The 18,790-nt window shown below is 39.0% G+C and overlaps 1 protein-coding gene and 1 pseudogene across 4 annotated transcripts in view; both read left to right on the top strand.

Moving 5' to 3' along the window:
• EFCAB5 (EF-hand calcium binding domain 5) overlaps positions 1-18,790 on the top strand; it is a 277,520-nt gene that overhangs the window by 91,893 nt on the left and 166,837 nt on the right. The window lies entirely within an intron of this gene.
• LOC139437203 (LIM and senescent cell antigen-like-containing domain protein 1 pseudogene) lies at positions 11,889-16,970 on the top strand (annotated as a pseudogene).

Genomic DNA, 18,790 nt, shown 5'->3' with positions numbered 1-18,790 from the left:
GCCTCCTTGACCCGTGTGCAGCTGGCCCATGCTCAGTGTTGATGTGTGCAAGGAGTGCTGTGCCACACAGGGGTGTCCCCCACATAGGGGAACCCCATGCACAAGGAGTGTGCCCCATAAGGAGAGCCGCCCAGTGCAAAAGAAAGTGCAGCCTGCCCAGGAATGGCACCGCACACATGGAGAGCTGACACAACAAGATGACGCAACAAAAAGAAACACAGATTCCCATGCCACTGACAACAACAGAAGCAGACAAAGAAAGAACGTGCAGCAAAATAGACACAGAGAACAGACAACTGGGGTGGGGTGGGGTGTGGAGAGAAATAAATAAATAAATCTTAAAAAAAAATAAAAAGGAAGAAAGAACTAAAATCAAAGACCAACTCCACACCTGGAGTAACTAAAAAAAGAACAGCAAACCAACCCCAAAGCAAGCAGAAGGAAGGAAATAATTAAGTTTAAAGCAGAAATAAATGAAATGAGGAATTAAAATAGAATCAATAAAAATTGGTTCTTCAAGGAGATCAACAAAATCAATATGCCCTTAGCTAGATTAACAATGAAAAAAGAGAGAAGATGCAAATACTTAAAATCATAAATGAGGAGGGACATTACCACTGACTCATGAAATAAAAAAGATCATAAGAGGATACTATGAACAACTGTATGCCAAAAACTAGACAATGTGGATAAGATGCAGAAATTCCTAGAATGCACAATCTACACTGAACCTAGAGGAAATAGAAGACCTCAACAAAAAATGACAAGTGAAGAAGTTGAAATAGTCCTTAAAAACTCCCCAAAGATGAAAAAACCCACATCCTGATGACTTCACAAGTGACTTCTACCAATCATTTAAAGAAGATCTAATACCAATCTTGCTCCAGCTCTCCAAAAAATAGAACAGGAAAGAACACTACCAAACTCATACAATGAAGCCAACATCATCTTGTTACCAAAACCAGATAAAGATACTATAATAAAAGAAAATTAAAGACCAGGCAAGCAGACATGGCTAAGTGATAGGGCTTCTGTCTACCACATGGGAGGACCCAGGTTCACTCCCTGAGGCCTCCTGGTGAAAAAGAAGAGAAAGTGTGTCTGCATGGCAAGCCAGTGCCCACATGGTGAACCAGTGCCCACACTGCAAGCTGAGTGCCTGCACAAGTGAGTCATGTGGCAAGATGATGACACAACAAAAGAGAGTCAAAGAGGAGAGTCAAGGTGAAACAGCAGAAACCAGGAACTGAGGTGGTACAGCTAACAGGGAGCCTCTCTCCACATCAGAGATCCCCAGGATTGAATCCCAGTAAATCTTAGAGGAGAAAAAATGAGAGGAGAAAACCAAAAAGAGAAACAGATTCAGAAGATCACACAGTGAATGGACACAGACAGCAAAAACAGCAGGGTAGGGGGAGGGGGACAGGGGAATAAATAAATAAATCTTTGGGGGAAAAAAAAGAAAGTTACAGGCCAATATCTCTAATGAATATAGATGCAAAAACCCTCAACAAAATACTTGCAAACCAAATCCGAAAGCATATTAAAAGAATTTTATACCATGATCACCTGGGTTATATCCCAACGATGTAAGCATATTTCAACACAAGAAAATCAATTAATGTAATAAACTATGAAAGTAAATTGAAGAAGAAAAATCACATGATTCCTCTTGATCAATGCATAAAATACAAAATACGGCATCCTTTCTTGATTGAAAAACACTCTGTAAGATAGGAATAGAAGAACATTTTCTCAATATAATAAAGTACATATATGAAAAACCCACAACTAACATTGTACTCAATGGTGAAAGATGGACAGCTTTCTTGCTGAGACCAGGAACAAGACAAGGATGCCCACTCTCCCCACTGTTATTCAACAGTGATAGAAGTTCTAGCTAGAGCAATTAGGCAAGAAAAAGAAATAAAAGGCATCCAAATAGGAAAGGAAGAATTAAAACTTTCACTGTTTGCTAATGATATGATCCTATACTTAGATAATCCTGAAAAATCTACAACAAAACTAATAGAACTCATAGACAATTTCAGCAAAGTGGCAGAATACAAGATTAATATGCAAATATCTAGTGTTTCTATACACTACTAATGAATAATCTGAGGAGGAAGCCAGAAAAAATTCCATTTACAAGAGCAACTAAATGTTTTAGTAATAATCTTAATCTTAATAATACAGGATATAAAGGACCTGTATTTGAAAACTATAAAACATTGTATTAAAAAAGCCACAAAGATATCTAAATAAATGGAAGGATATTTCGTGTTCATGGATGAGAGGACTAAATATCATTAAGATGTCAATTCTAGCCAAACTGATCTACAGATTTAATGCACCCCCAATAAAAATTCCAGCAACCTTCTTTGTAGAATTGGAAAATCAATCATCAAATTTATCTGGAAGGGTAAGGGCCCCTGAATAGCCAAAAATATCTATAAAGAAGAACAAAATTGGAGGATGCTCTCTTCCTAATTTTAAAGCATATTACTTAGCGACAGTGATAAAAACGGCATGGTACTGGGAAGCAGATGTGGCTCTACTGACAGAGCATCCTCCTACCATATGGAGGGTCCAGGGTTCAAAGCCAGGACCTCCTGGCCTGTGTGGTGAGCTGGCCATGCACAGTGCTGCTGTGGGCAAGGACTGTAATGCTATGCAGGGGCGCCCCCAAGTAGGGGTGCCCCATGTGCAAGGTGTGCACCCTGCAAGGAAAGCCACCCATGTGAAAAAAAAGTGCAGCCTGCCCAGGAGTGGCACCACACAAACGGAGAGGTGACGCAGCAAGATGATGCAAAAAAAAAGGGAGACGCAGTTTCTCAGTGCTGCCGGATAATTCAAGTGGACGCAGAAAAACACACAGTGAATGGGCACAGAGAGCAGACAATGGGGTGGGGAGGGGAGAGCAACAAAAACAAAAACAGAATGGCATGGTACTAGCATAAAGATAAACAGATTGACATATGGAATAGGATCAAGAGTTCAGAAATAGGGAAACGGACTTGGCCCAGTGGTTAGGGTGTCTGTCTACCACATGGGAGGTCCGCGATTCAAACCCTGGGCCTCCTTGACCCGTGTGGAGCTGGCCCATGTGCAGTGCTGATGCGCGCAAGGAGTGCCCTGCCACACAGGGGTGTCCCCCGCGTAGGGGAGCCCCACACGCAAGGAGTGCGCCCCGTAAAGAGAACCGCCCGGCACGAAAGAAAGTGCAGCCTGCCTAAGAATGGTGCCACCCACATGGAGAATTGACACAACAAGATGATTCAGCAAAAAGAGACACAGACAACAACAGAGGCGGACAAAGAAACAAGACACAGCAAACAGACACAGAGAACAGACAACTGGGGTGGAGGGGGGAGGGGAGAGAAATAAATAAATAAATCTTTTTTAAAAAAGAGTTCAGAAATAGACCCTCACATCTCTGGTCAAGTGATTTTTAACAAGGCTGTCAAACTTATTCAGCTGGGTCAGAACAGACTGTTCAACAAGTACTGCTGGGATATCCACATCTAAAAGAAAGAAAGAGTGCCCTTATCTCATACCTAATAGAAAATTAACTCCAAATGGATAAAGGACCTAAATATAAAAAGTAGAACCATAATACTCCTAGGAGAAAATGTAGGGAAACATTCTCAAGATCTTGTGGAAATTGGTGGTCTCTTGGCTCTCACACCAAAAGTATGAGTAGTGAAATTAAAAATAGACTTTTGTGTTTTGAATGATTTTCTAAGAAGGTGAAAAGACAGCAAACTCAATGGGGAAAAACTCTTTGGAAACCACATATCTGGCAAGGGTTTGATTTTGACATTATATAAAGAGATCACACAACTTAATGTCAAAATGACAAGCAACCCAATTTAAAAATGGGCAAAAGATTTGAATACACATTTTTCCAAAGAGAAAATACAAATGACCAAAAGACACATGAAAAGATGCTCAACATCATGAGCTATTATGGAAATGTAGATCAAAACTACAATGAGGGAAACGGACTTTGGCCCTGTGGTTAGGGCGTCCGTCTACCACATGGGAGGTCCGTGGTTCAAGCCCCGGGCCTCCTTGACCCGTGTGGAGCTGGCCCATGCGCAGTGCTGATGCGCGCAAGGAGTGCCCTGCTACACAGGGGTGTCCCCCGCGTAGGGGAGCCCCACGCGCAAGGAGTGCACCCATAAGGAGAGCCGCCCAGCACGAAGGAGGGAGCAGCCTGCCGAGGAATGGCGCCGCCCACACTTCCCATGCCGCTGACGACAACAGAAGCAGACAAAGAAACAAGAGGCAGCAAAAAGACACAGAAAACAGACAACCGGGGGAGGGGAGGGGAATTAAATAAATAAAAATAAATCTTTAAAAAAAAAAATTACAATGAAATATTTTACACCATACAAAATGCCTATTATTTAAAAAACAAACAGAAAACTACAAGTGTTGGAGAGGATATGGAGAAATAAGAACACTCCACTGTTGGTGGAAATGTAAAATGGTGCATCCTCTGTGGAAGATGATTTGTCAGTTCCTCAGAAAGTAAATATAGAATTGCCATATGATCCAGGAATCTCTTTACTAGGAATATATTCAGAACTGATAGCAAGGATGTGAGCAGATATTTGCACACTGATGTTCATAGTGGCATTATTCACATTTTTTAAAAGATGGAAACAACCCAAGTGTCCATGAACCAATGAATGGATAAACAAAATGTGATATATACATATGACAGAATATTATCCCTGCTGTAAGAAGAAATGAACTGGGGAAGCACATAACAACATGGAGAACCTTGAACACATTATATTGAGTGAAATAAGCCAGAAACAAAAGGACAAATATTATATGGTCCATTGATGTGAACTAAATACAATGAGTAGACTTATGGAGTTGGACTGTGGAGTGTAGGTTGGTGGGAGATGTGGGTTGAGAAGGGGGAGCTGATGCTGGATGTATGTAGAATGTTTAATAAGGTCAATAGTAAATGTGTGGTATTGGATGGTGGTAGTGGTAGCACATTTTAATGAGCGTAAAGAGAAAAAAAGAATGTATTTGAACATAGCTGAGGAAAGAATCCAGTATGAAAAGAACAGGTGTGATTTTTAAAATCATTTTGTATTATTAATTTTTTAACATTTGCACTTAAAGAAACTATCATAGGTAACATAAATCAAGTGGTTACTTTTATTATGGATAATTTCTTATATCAATATTAATGAGAATACTATTCAATTGCCTTTATCTACAAAAATGTACCTTATGATGGTTTGATTCATTTTGTGGATCCCAGAAAAGATCATGTCCTTAAAGCTAACCCATTCCTGTGCATGTGGACTTAATGTAGATGGGAACTTCTAATTAAATTACTTCTGTTAAGGGCCTTTGATTAGATTGCATGACCCAGGTGGGTCTTAATCCTCTTAAGGGAATCCTTTATAAATGGAGGACTAAAAGCAGCAGTCAGAGCTAAAAAGCAGCAGAGATGGAGAGAGGCCTCCAGAATCTGATGAGCCTCAGAGAGAGAAAAGCCACAGGATGGAGGAGAGGGGAGAGATGAGCAGACTAGCATTATGCCCTGCCATGTGCTTGATTGCCCACAGCTGAGCTTGGGGAGAAAGCATCTTTAGATTATGCTGCCATGTGTCTGATTTTTTTAAGATTTATTTTATTTATTTCTCTCCCTGTCCTCCCCCCCCCCCCAATTGTCTGCTCTCTGTGTCCATTCTCTGTGTGTTCTTCTGTATCCACTTGCATTCTTGTCATGCAGCACCAGGAAACTGTGCCACTTTCTTTTGTTGTTGCGTCATCTTGCGTCAGCTCTCCATGTGTGTAGTGCCACTCCTGGGCTTTTCTCATGCAGGGTGGCTCTCCTTGCGGGGTGCATTCTTTGCGCGTGGGGCTCCCCTACGTGGGGGACACCCATGCATGGCACAGCACTCCTTATGCATGGCAGCACTGTGCGTGGGCCAGTTCACCACATGGGTCAGGAGGCCCTGGGGGTCGAACCCTGGACCCTCCATATAATAGGTGGACACTCTATCAATTGAGCCACAACCGCTTCCCAGAACTACAAGCTTTTAACCTAATAAATTCCCATTATAAAATCCAACACGTCTCTGGTACATTGCTCCCAGCAGCCTCTAGCAAACTAAAACACACCTATACGCATTCTGGCAAAATATATTATGGACATTCAGGCAGGCAAATAAAAGTTATCTACAAAGGAAACAAAGTCAGGCTAGCTTCGTTTATTTCCTGTACAACTGAACCATAGATGAAAATAAGTAATATTACCAGGGTTTTAAAAGACAAATGTTGTGACCCAAGAATTTTATATCCAGTCAATTTGTATGTCTAGTATAAAAGCCATAGGAAGACATTATTTTAAGATAAGAAAAGGCTTGGAAAATTTATCTCCCATGTATACTTGAAAAAATTACTTGAAAATACTCTCCAAACAATTGAAAAGAGCTTAAGAATAGGGATTTCATTCATTCATTCGTTCAATAAATGTGACAATTCTTATTAGGTTCTGGGAATTAATAGTGAAAAAATAGACATGGTTCCTACCCTCACAGAGTTTACAGACTAGTGGAGAAGATAGTGATCAAATAGTAAAAAAAAAAAAAAAAAAAAATTGATGGTTTGCCACATATGCAATGAAAGTTTAAAATATGTAGTTTGGCCTAATTAGGGAAGTCATAAAAGACTTTTGAGGAAGTGGCATGAACTGAGATCTGAAGGATGATAAAATGAAAGAGGGAAAGTAAAAGTATTCTAGACTAGCATGTACAAAGCCCCTGTGACAGAAGGGAGTAATGAGTATAGGAGACTAAAATCAATGATACAAAGAACTGGTGAAAAAAAAAAAAAAAGAATTGGTGAACACTAAAACAAATTAAAAGAAAAATATCAAATATTGTTATAAATCTTGTTATAAAACAACTAAAATCCCAAATTATTCTGAAAATAATATATAATATAGAAAAATTGGGATAGGGAGTGAAAAAGGAAACAAAATTGTTTATCTTAAATGGGAGGAGGATTTTTTAAAATGCACTTTCACCCTCAACTCTGACATTAGGAAATATAGGTTTGAAATTATTAAAACATACTTTGTGGGGAGCAGATGTGGCTCAAGTGGTTGAGTATCTGCTTCCTTGTATGAGGTCCCAGGTTCAAGTCCCAGTAACTGCCCCCCCAAAAAATAACCAAAGTAAACAAATGAAAAAAACATATCTCATTGGGAAGTGGATGTAGCTCAGTGGTTATGCTACTGCTTCCCATGTATGAGGTCCTGGGTTCAATTGCCAGTACCTCCTAAAAAACAGACAGACCAACAAAAAACATACTTTGTAAAAAAGTAGAACTAGACGATATTGATTTATATAATTACAATATATTCCTTTCAAATTATTGCAGAATATACATATAAAGCATATAACAATACAGAAACAAAAAAGACCAAAAACTAGAAAAAATAAAACTCAATATATTTAAACAATGTTAAAGTTCATTAAATAAAAAAGAGCTAAACTCCCTAGTAAAAGATGAAGACTTTCATATTAGCTCATACCAAAAAATCCACACATCATTCTTTCCCAATTCTATGATGTACAGTTCTCATTTTGCATTTCTATAATCAGGCTATATATTCACTTTATAAGTAAAGCACCTAATATAAAGTGACAAAATATATTAAGGTAAGATAATTGTTAAAAGAATATCATGTAAAAAATAAAGAATGTCACAGAAATATAAATAAGCAAGCAGGTACACAAAACTAAGCAGATTTCAAGTTTTAAAATCATTTAAGGGACTGAGACTTTTTTACATATTTGTAAATGTTAAAATTTATATTTTTAAAGTTTAAAAGTTTAATTGATGGGGGAGGGGCAAGGTGATGGCAGAGTGAGGAGCTCCAAGAGTCAGCTCATCCTACAGTGCAGTTAGTAGTCACCCAGAGCTACCTAAATCACTTGTTTGGGGGGCCCAGAAGAGTATCCTGCTACATCCTTGGAAGAATGGAAAGAGGGGATTGCCCATCTGCAGTGAAGATTCAGGGGTAAACTACTCCATGCCACAGAGGCCAGTGCCCATCTCCCACTGGCAGTGCAATACCCCTTGGGAGCTATTCCCTGACTGCAGTTGGAAGCTCCATTTCCCAAAAACAGGGGAGGAAAGGATGGTCAGGCACTGACATCAGCTACTGATTTAGTAAATTCCAGTGACTAAAGTCCAAACCTAAGAAGAGCTAAAGTTTGAACCTGTCCAAGTGGGAAAGTAGCCTGTAGCTTCCTTTTTAACACTGCCCCTGGCATTAGGGGAAGCAGAGCTGATTGAAAATCACAGCAACAGTAAGGACTGGTTTCTTTCCACCTAGATTGGACTGCTGCCCTTGCCTAGGCTCCAGCCCCTGACTCTGGAAGGGAGCAAACTGGGGGGAATTGCACTAATGTTTCTTGGCATGTAGTCACTTTTGGCCCACACAGACTAGGTTGTCTGGGCACCCATGTGGCTACATCCCAGCCCCCAATAAGACAGGAGGGAGGGTGGTGTTTCCTCAGACTCTCCAGGAAAGTGCTGGCAATTTTGGCCTTCATGGACTAGATTATTGGACACAGTTGTGGTTCTGTCCCTGCCCCTGAAAAAGCAGGAGGCAGGACAGTGTTCCCTCACTCTCTGGGCATCTGGAGTTATTTTCAGCCTACATGGACAAGATCATTGCACATACCTGGCAGGGGAGGATGGGGCTAGTGCTTTGCCATTCTATCTGGGTAACTGCGGTCAGTTTTGACTGGCATGGCTTAGTTTGCTGCCCACACATGCAACTCCATCCCCGTCTGAGGCAGAAGAGAAAGGGACATGGAGCTTCATCAGTCTCTCAAGGCAACTACAGATGGTCTTGTCCTGCATGGCTTGGATTACTGCACATAGTTGTCACTTTGTCCCTACACCTGGCAAGGGAGAAATGTGGGAGAAGCTTCATTAGTTCCTAGAGCAATATGGGCAGCTTTACAGTACCAATTGCATCTTTGGTTCCTACCCATCAACCAGCAAGGGAGAAAGGGCAAGAAACAAGACAAAGCTGAAAAAATTCAGCTTGGCTGTACATAAGCCACTACAAAGTTCTAAATTAAGCTGAACCAAGTATCAGAGAGGAGCTGTATCACAAAGCCAATCAAATAGAAAGCCCTAGACTAAAGGAGAAACTGAGCCAAGAATAAATATATCTAGTAAATCAGACTCTGAGACACCAATAAAAAATTATAGTCCATAAGAAGAAACAGGAAGCTATGGCCCATTCAAAGGAACAAACCAAACTTTCAGATGACATAAAGCAGTTGTGACAACTAATCATAGATATTCAAACAAATTTTAGTAAATTCAGTGAGTTGACTAGAGAGATTAAGGATGTTAAGAAGATACAGGTTGGATGAGTTGTGTGTTTTATTCATATGTACCAATAAAATTTGTTTATTTAAAAAAAGTGATAGAAGATACTGGGTGAGCACAAAGAAGAATTTGAAAAAAAAATAGGTAGAAAAATAGAAGATATTATGGGAATGAAAAGTACAATAAGTGAAATTAAAAATACACTGGAGACATGTCAGCAGATTTGAAGAGGCAAAGAAAGGATCAGTGAGCTTAAAGATAGGGTCTCTGAAAGCAAACATTCAAAAGAACAGATAAAAGAATAGAAAAAATTGAACAGAGTCTCAGGGAACTAAATTACAGCAAGAGACATGCAAACACATGTGTAATAGGTGTCCCAGAAGGAAAAGAGAAGAGAAGAGCGGCAGAAGGAAGGAATATTTGAGGAAATAACATTATTTCCTCAAGTATTCCTAGTGAAGGATGTAGATGTCTGTCTCCAAGAAGCACAATGTACTCCCATCTGTTATTAGAGACAAGCAAGAACATTATATATTAATAAAAGGGCAATTCACCAGGAGGAAAAAACAATCTTAAATGTTTATGCACCTAACAAGGATGCCCCAAATTACATGAGGTAAATACTGGCAAAACTGAAGTGAGAAATAGATGTCTGTACAATAATAGTTGAGACTTCAATACACCACTCTCATCATTAGATAGAACATCTGGAGAGAGGATCAAGAAAGGAACAGAGAGCTTGAATAATATGATAATGAACTAAACCTAACACATATACAGAACATTGCACCCCAAAACAGCAGGATATACATTCTTCTCAAGTGCTTGTGGATCATTCTTCAGGATGGAATGTATTTGGGTCACAAAACAGATCTCAATAAATTTTAAAAGATCAAAAGTATGAAAAGATCAAATTATACAAAGCACTTTCTCTGATGCTAGTGGAATAAAGCTGGAAATCAACTACAGTTCAGAAAAGGGAAAATTCACAAATATATGGAGATTAAACAATTCACTCTTAAATAATCAGTGGACCAAAGAAGAAATTGCAAGAGAAATCAGTAAATATCTTGAGACAAGTGAAAACAAGAACACAACATATCAGAACCTATAGGATGCAATGAAGGCAGTGCTGATAGAGAAATTTGTATCCCTTAATGCTTACATTAAAAAAAAGAGAGAAAGAGCTAATCCAATGACTTAATTAGAAAAAGATCAGCATACTATTCCCAAAGCAAGTAGAAGGAATGAGATAATAAAGATCAGAGCTGAGGGAAGCAGATGTGGCTCAAGTGACTGAGCTCCCACCCACCATATGGAAGGTCCCAGGTTCAGTTCCCGGTGCCTCCTGGAGTAGATAGCAAGATAGCAAGTTGGTGTGATGGGCAGGCATGGCAAGCTGATGCAACAAGATGATGCAACAAGAGACACAAAGAGGAAACACAATGAGAGAAACAACAAAGTAGGGAGCAGAGGTGGCTCAAGTGATTGAGTACCTCTCTCCCACAGGAAAGGTCCCAGGTTTGTTTCCCAGTGCCTCCTAAAGAGGAGATGACCAGACAGAGAGAGCACAAGCAAATGGACACAGAAAGCAGTCAGTGAGGGTGAACAATGAGGGGGTAGGGAATAAATAAATAAATCTTTTTAAAAAATCAGAGCAGAAATAAATGAGATTGAGAACAAAAAAACAATAGAGAGAATTAAAACCGAAAGTTGGTTCTTTGAGGAGATTAACAAAATTTGCAAACCCTTAGCTAGAATGACAAAGAGAAAAAGATTCAAATAAAACCAGAAATGGAAATAGGGACATTACTACTGACCCTGTAGAAATAAAAGAAATAATAAGAGGATACTATGAACAACTGTATGCCAACCAACTAGACAATGTAGATAAAATGGAAAAATTCCTAGGAGCTTATGAATAGCATACATTAACCCTAGAATAAATATAAGTCCTTACTAAACTAATCACAGGTATAGAGATTGAAATAGTCCTCAAACAACTACCCAAAATGAAAAGTCCACAGCCAGATGGCTTCACAGGTGAATTGTACCAAGCTTTCAAGAAGATTTAATACCAACTATGGCAGTACGATATTATTTATGAATTCCAAAAATGAGATATTCATTATATTTGTAAGTGAGTCTATTCCTCTGGGTGTGATACCCTTTGATTGTATTAGATTCAGCTGAGATGCCTTTGATTAAATTAAGGTTAGGACTTTGATTTGGCCATATTAGTAGGGCATTGAGTCCCCACTCCTTTGGTAGGTAGACACTCACACAGAAAATGAGAAAGCAGAGGAGAGAGCTTAGTTTTGATGCTGGAGCCCTGGGGAGAAAGCCAAGCCATTTGTCTGATAGTTTACAGCTGGCCTTGTAGAGAGAGCAGAGCAACTGAACCCAGAAAGAAATGAGCCCAAGAGACAAGCCCTGGAAAGAGAGATGAACCTTATGCCAGCCTATAGCTGAGACTGGAAGAAACTGGGACCATGGAGCCTCAAGAGGAAGAGTAAGGCTAAAGCCTCACAGAGACCAACCACCATCTTACTCCAACATGTGGCAACAGACTTTGGTGAGGGAAGTAGCTTACTCTTTATGGCCTTGTGACTGTAAGCTTCTACTCCAAATAAATACCCTTTATAAAAGCCAACAGAGTTCTGGTACTTTGCATCAGCACCCCTTTGGCTGACTAATACACCAGTCTTACTCAAACCCTTCCAAAAAATTGAACAAGAAGGAACATTACCTAACTCATTCCATGTGCCAATAGCACCCTAATATCTAAGCCAGATAAAGACATTCCCAAAAAGGAAATTACAGACCCATTTCCCTAATGAAAACAGATGCAAAAATCCTCATCAAAATACTCACTAGTTGAATCCAACAACATTAAAACAATTATTCATCATGATCAAGTGAATTTTATACCAGGCATGCAAGGATGGCTCAATGCAAGAAAATCTGTGTAATATGAAAAATCACATGATTGTCTTAATTGATGCAGAAAGGCATTTGATAAAATACAGCATCCTTTCTTGATTAAAAAAACACTCCAAAAGATAGAAATTGAAGGAAACTTTCTCAACATGTTTAAGGGCATATATGAAAAACCCATAGCTAACATTGTACTCAATGGTGAAAGACTGAAAGCTTTTCTGTTGAAATTGGCAACAAGAGAAGAATGCCCACTGTCACCACTGTTGTTCAATATAGTGCTAGAGATTCTAGCTGGAGAAATTAGGCAAGAAAAAGAAATGAAAGGCATCCAAATTGGAAAGGAAGAAGTAAAAGTTTTGCTATTTGCAGATAATATGTTCTTATACTGAGAAAATCCTGAAAAACATACAACAAAGCTACTAGAGCTAATAAATAAGTTCAGCAGAGTGGCAGGATACAAGATTAAGATGCAAAAATCTACAGTGTTTCTATACACCAGTAAAGAGCAATTAGAGGTGGAAATAAGAAAAAAAATTCATATGATAGTGACTAAAAGAATCAAATATTTAGAAATAAACTTAGCCAAGGATGTAAAGCACTTGTATTCAGAAAACTACAATACATTACTAAAAGAATCAAAGAAGACCTAAGTAAATGGATGAACATTCCTTGTGCATGGATTGGAAGACTATATTATCATTAATACGTGAATTCTACCTAAATTTATATACAGATTGGATACAATCCCAATTAAAATTTCAACAGTCTTTTTAAAAGAAATGGAAAACCTTGATTATAAAATTTATTTGTAAGGAGAAGGAGCTCTGAATAGCCAGAAACATCTTAAAAATGAAGAACAAAGTTGGAGGACTCTCACTTCTGGACTTTAAGTCATATCAAAAAGCTACAGTTGTGGGAAACGGACTTGACCCAGTGGTTAGGGCGTCCGTCTACCACATGGGAGGTCCGCAGTTCAAACCCCGGGCTTCCTTGACCCGTGTGGAGCTGGCCCATGCGCAGTGCTGATGCACGCAAGGAGTGCCCTGCCACACAGGGGTGTCCCCCGTGTAGGGTGAGCCCCACGTGCAAGGAGTGCACCCTGTAAGGAGAGCCGCCCAGCGGGAAAGAAAGTGCAGCCTGCCCAGGAATGGCACCGCACACACTTACCGTGCCACTGACGACAACAGAAGCGGACAAAGAAACAAGACGCAGCAAATAGACACAGAGAGCAGACAACCGGGGGAGGGAGGGGAATTAAATAAATAAAATAAATCTAAAAAAAAAGAAAAAAAGAAAAAAAAAGCTACAGTGGTAAAAACAGCATAGTACTGGAATAAAGATAGTCATAGAGTCCGATGGAACAGAATTGATGCTTCAGAAACAGACCTTCACATCTATGGTCAAGTGATTTTTGACAAGTCTGTCAAGCCCATCCAGCTGGAGCAGAACAATCTATTCAACAAATGGTACTAAGAGAATTGAATATCAATTTCCAAAAGAAAGAAAGAGGACCCCTAACTCATACCTTATATAAAAATTAACTCAAAATGGATCAAGGATATAAATACCAAAGCTACAACTGTAAAACTAGTATAGGGAAACATCTTCAAGACCTGATGGTAGGTGATGGTCTCTTAAACCTTTATACCAAAAGCATGAGAAACAAAAGAAAAAAATGGATAAATGAGATCACCTCAAATGTAAACACTTTTGTGCTTCAAAGGAATTTGTCAAGAAAGTGAAAATATAGCCCAGTCAATGGGAAAAAAATATTTGGAAACCACATATCCAAAGGGTTTAATTTCCATGCTATATAAAGAGATCATATAACTCAACCAAAAAAGAGCAAGAAATCCAAAATTTAAATATGGTCAGAAGACTTAAATAGACATTTCTCCAAAGAGGAAATACAAATGGTGAATAAGCACATGAAAAAATGTTCACTATCATTAGCTGTTAGGAAAATGCACATCAGAACTACAATTAGAAATCATCTCACACCTCATTGAATGGACACTACTTTAAAAAAACATCAAACAACAAGAGCTGGAGAGGATGTGGAAAAATAGGAACACTCCTTCGCAGTTGGTGGGATGTAGAAGCATGAGCCTCTGTGGGAGACACTTTGGCAGTTCCTTAGGAAGCTTAATATAGAACTGCCATATGATCTGGCAATCCCTCTACTAGGAATATACACAGAAGAACTGAAAACAGTGACACAAACAGACATTTGCACACTGATGTTCATAGTGGCATTATTCAAATTGCCAAAGGATGGAACAAACCCAAGTGTCCATTAACTGATGAATGGATAAACAATATGTGGTATGTACATACAATGTAGTACTATGCTTCTGAAAGAGGAAATGAAATTGGGACACATATGTCAACATGGATGAACCTTGAGGACATTATGCTGAGTCCATTATGAGAAATAGGACAGACATAAAAGGACAAATATTGTATGATCTCACTAATATGGACTAAATACAAAGAATAAACAGTTAAAACCTGGATTTTGGGTTATTAGGAGATAGAATGAAGGCTTAGAATGGGGTCCTGAAACCTAATGAATGTAGAATTTTTAATTAGCTTAACTGTAAAAGTGTGGAAATTGATAGAATTGATGTTAACACAATATAGTCAGTATAACTAACATGGCTGGTTTATAAATGGGATTGTGGCTGAAAGGGGTAGCCCAGGGATATAAATGTCAATTGAAAGAAAGCTAGAGAATAATCTAGGGACTGAATAACATAGTGCACCCAGAGATGGATAAGACTTGTGGTTAAAAGTACAAATACAAGAATGTTCTTCTATCACCTGAACAAATATACGTCACTATTACAACATGGTAAGAATATGGTGATGCATGGGAAAAATACAATTAATGTTATTTATGGACTATAGTTAGCAACAATATTGTAATATTCTTGCATCAATGACAAGGTACTATATCAACACTAAGGGTAAATAATAGGGGGTATGGGATTTTTTCTTTTGGACTAAAGAAAATGTTCAAAAATTTACTGAGGCGATGACTGCACAGCTCTGTGATGAAAGTGAGAGTAACTGAGGGTATACTTTGAATAGATTGTACAAGGCATGGGATTGTATAACACAGTGAACCATGTGGTGAAAGGTGAACTTTGGTTAACAGTACAAATATGAATGTTCTCTCATGAACTATGACAAATGGACAATACTAATACATGGTATTGATAATAGGAGGTATATGGAAAAAGTATACCAAATGTAAGCTACAAACCATAATTAGTGGTAATAGTCTGGTGACTTGTCTATTTGTTCATAATCTGTAACAAATGTTCCACAACAATGTAAGGTGTTGGTGAAGGGGTAATGTATGGAAATTTCTGCACATTATGCATGATTGTTTTGTAAGTTCACAGCTTCTCCAATTAAAAATGTATATATAACACAGAAGAAGGAACTTTGTCATTTTTTATCCTGCCATGTGACAGAAAGGAGAAAGCTCAAGTAGCTAAAGCCCCAGGGAGTGATGGACCGTTTGCCTAATAGCTTACAGCTGACCTTAGTAAAAGAGCCACAACTGATATAGGAAACCCTGAGAGACAAGTCCTATATGCCAGCCTTCAGGAAGAATCTGGGCCCACAGAGCCTCAAGAGGAAGAGGAAGCCCAAAGGGGAAGTCTAAAACCCAGCAGGATTGCCCGCCATCTTGCTTCAACATGTGGCAGCTGACTTTGTTTGAAGAAAGTACTGTGAAAATGATTTTCAGATGTTTTTTCCTCCTTGCTGTCATCAGTGTGGTGAATTAATCATTGGCCGAGTTAGAAAAGCCATGACTAGCAGCTGACATCCTGAGTGTTCTTGCTGTGACTTCTGTCAGAAAGTTTTGGCAGATATTGGGTTCGTCAAGAATACTGGGAACATCTCTGTTGCCCCTGCCATAATTGTGAGAAAGTTAGAGGCATGCCAGAAATGCCATGCCATCCCTGAGCAATAATCTCTGATATTCAAGAATGGCACTCGCCATCCAGATCTCTTCAACTGTGCCAACTGCAGGAAGGAGCTGACTCTCAGTGCCTGGGAGCTGAAAGGAGAACTGTACTGCTTGCCGTGCCATGATAAAAATGGGTGACCCCATCTGTGGTGCTTATCGACAGCCCATGGAAGGGCATGTGGTAAATACCATGGGCAAGCAGTGGCATTTGGAGCATTTTGCTTGTGCCAAGTGTGAAAAGTCATTTCTTGGACATTGCCATTATGAGAAAAAGGGCCTGGTGTACTGTGAGATCCACTATAACCAGCTCTTTGGTGATGTTTGTTTCCCGGGTAACCATGTTATGGAAGGAGATGTGGTTCCTGCTCTTAATAAGGCCTGGTGTGTGAACTGTTTTGCCTGTTCTACCTGCAACACTAAATTAACATTCAAGAATAAATTTGTGTAGTTTGACATGAAGCCAGTCTGTAAGAAGTGTTACGAGAAATTTCCATTGGAACTGAAGAAAAGACTGAAGAAACTAGCTGAGACCTTAGGGAGGAAATAATTTCCTTTTTCTTATTTTCTTCTCTTCTATGCAAAGATAAGAAATTACCAAAGTTCCTGACTTGATCCACCTTTATTTAAAGCTTTATCTCAAAACCATTCAGAATGAAGGGGACCTGTTATTTGAATGGTTTTCTTTATCACCTTTTTCTCATTAAAAAAGAAAAAAAGTTTTTGTACCATATTTAAACACAATTAATATCAGGATTTGCCTTTGTTAACCCATACCGATTTATTGCTTTAGCAAAAATCACATGGTTATATGTTAAATTTTAATTAAGATCCAAAAAATTAAATATAAAATTTTAACATGAAAGTAAGGAGTTGGCTTTTACTTAGCTTATTTTAAAAACTAGCAATATAAACATTATTTTACTTGTATCCAAAGAAAAATTACTTCCAACTGCTGTTGGGGGCAGATATGGGAAAGAAAAAAAACCCACTAAAAAAAACTTATACAATCTTGGTATGTTTATAAAATTTAATGGTTGCAAGATAGATATACACATTGTTAAGATAAGAAACAAGTGTATTCAGAACTGCTTAATTTTGTCTTTTTTTTGGTTAAATGTACTATTTATTACTCTTAGTTTTATATTTTACTTTTGTGAATTCTTTCCTTTATACAAATACTTAACACTGTAGTTAATAGTTAGCTAAAAGTATGCCTTATTAAAATTTGTGGAAAAAAACGTATACCAGGTATTTGAAAATACAGGGAATGGATGTCGTTCAAGCAATAGGGCTCCCATCTACCATATAGGAGGTCCAGGGTTTGATGCCAAGGGCCTTCTCATAAAGGCAAACTGGCCCACGCAGAGTGCTGGCCGGCACAGAGTGCTGGCCTGCCTGTGGAGCACCCCCAGGAGTGCTGGCCCACATGGAAAGCTGGTGCAGCAAGATGACACAACAAAAAGAGACACAGAGGAGAAATAATAAGAGATACAGGAGACCAGAGAGCTAAGGTGGTACAAGAGAATGATCACCTCTCTCTCACTCCAGAAGGTCCCAGGACTGGTTCCTGGAGCCACCTAATGAGAATATATGCAGACCTAGAAGAACACACAGTGAATGGACACAGAGAACAGACAACAGAAGGAGGGGGCAGAAACAAACAAATAAATAAATCTTAAAAATAAAATAAAATAAAATACAGAACACTTACAATATTGGACAAATGAAGTATTTTTTTTTTTAAGATTTATTTTATTTATTTCTCACACACCCCCACTCCATTCTCCCCATTGTCTGCTCTCTGTGTCTGTTTGCTGTGTGTTTTTCTGTGTCTGCTTGTATTCTTGTCAGGCGGCTCCAGAAACCGATCCTGGGACCTTCCAGAGTGAGAGAGAGGTGATTACTCTCTTACATCACCTCAACTTCCTATTCTGCTACGTCTTCTTATTTTCTTTCCTCTACGTCTCTTGTTGCGTGATCTTGCTGCACCAGCTCTCAGTGTTAGCCAACACTCCTGCACGGGGTGGCTTTCCTGCGCTGGGTGACATTCCCACACAGAGGGGCACTCCTGTGTGGGGCGGCATCATAGTGTGGGCTGGCACTTCGCATGGGCCAGCTCACCGCATGGGCCAGTTTGCCCTCACCAGGAGGACCTGGGCATTGAATCCTGGACCTCCTATATAGTAGATGGGAGCCAAATTGGTTGAGCCACATCCGTTTCCCAAATGAAGTATTTTTAAATGTATTATAACAAATATGCTTATAAGCTTAATGTAAAAAATGTAGTCTTAGATTAGGATGGGAAATTACATTTTATGTAGCTTGAATGTATCACTTTTTTAAAAAGTAAATATATATGTATCGGTCATATTGCTTTTATAACCATGCTAATGTCTGTGCTTTATACATAATCAAATATGCCTTGCCTTAGAAAATCTCATAGTTTAATCAGGAATTCTAGCTCTTTGG

The sequence above is a fragment of the Dasypus novemcinctus genome, chromosome 21, assembly GCF_030445035.2.
Source record: "Dasypus novemcinctus isolate mDasNov1 chromosome 21, mDasNov1.1.hap2, whole genome shotgun sequence".
NCBI lineage: Eukaryota > Metazoa > Chordata > Mammalia > Cingulata > Dasypodidae > Dasypus > Dasypus novemcinctus.
Note: the sequence above shows the minus strand (reverse complement) of the source record. Positions and strands in the feature narration are given on the sequence as shown.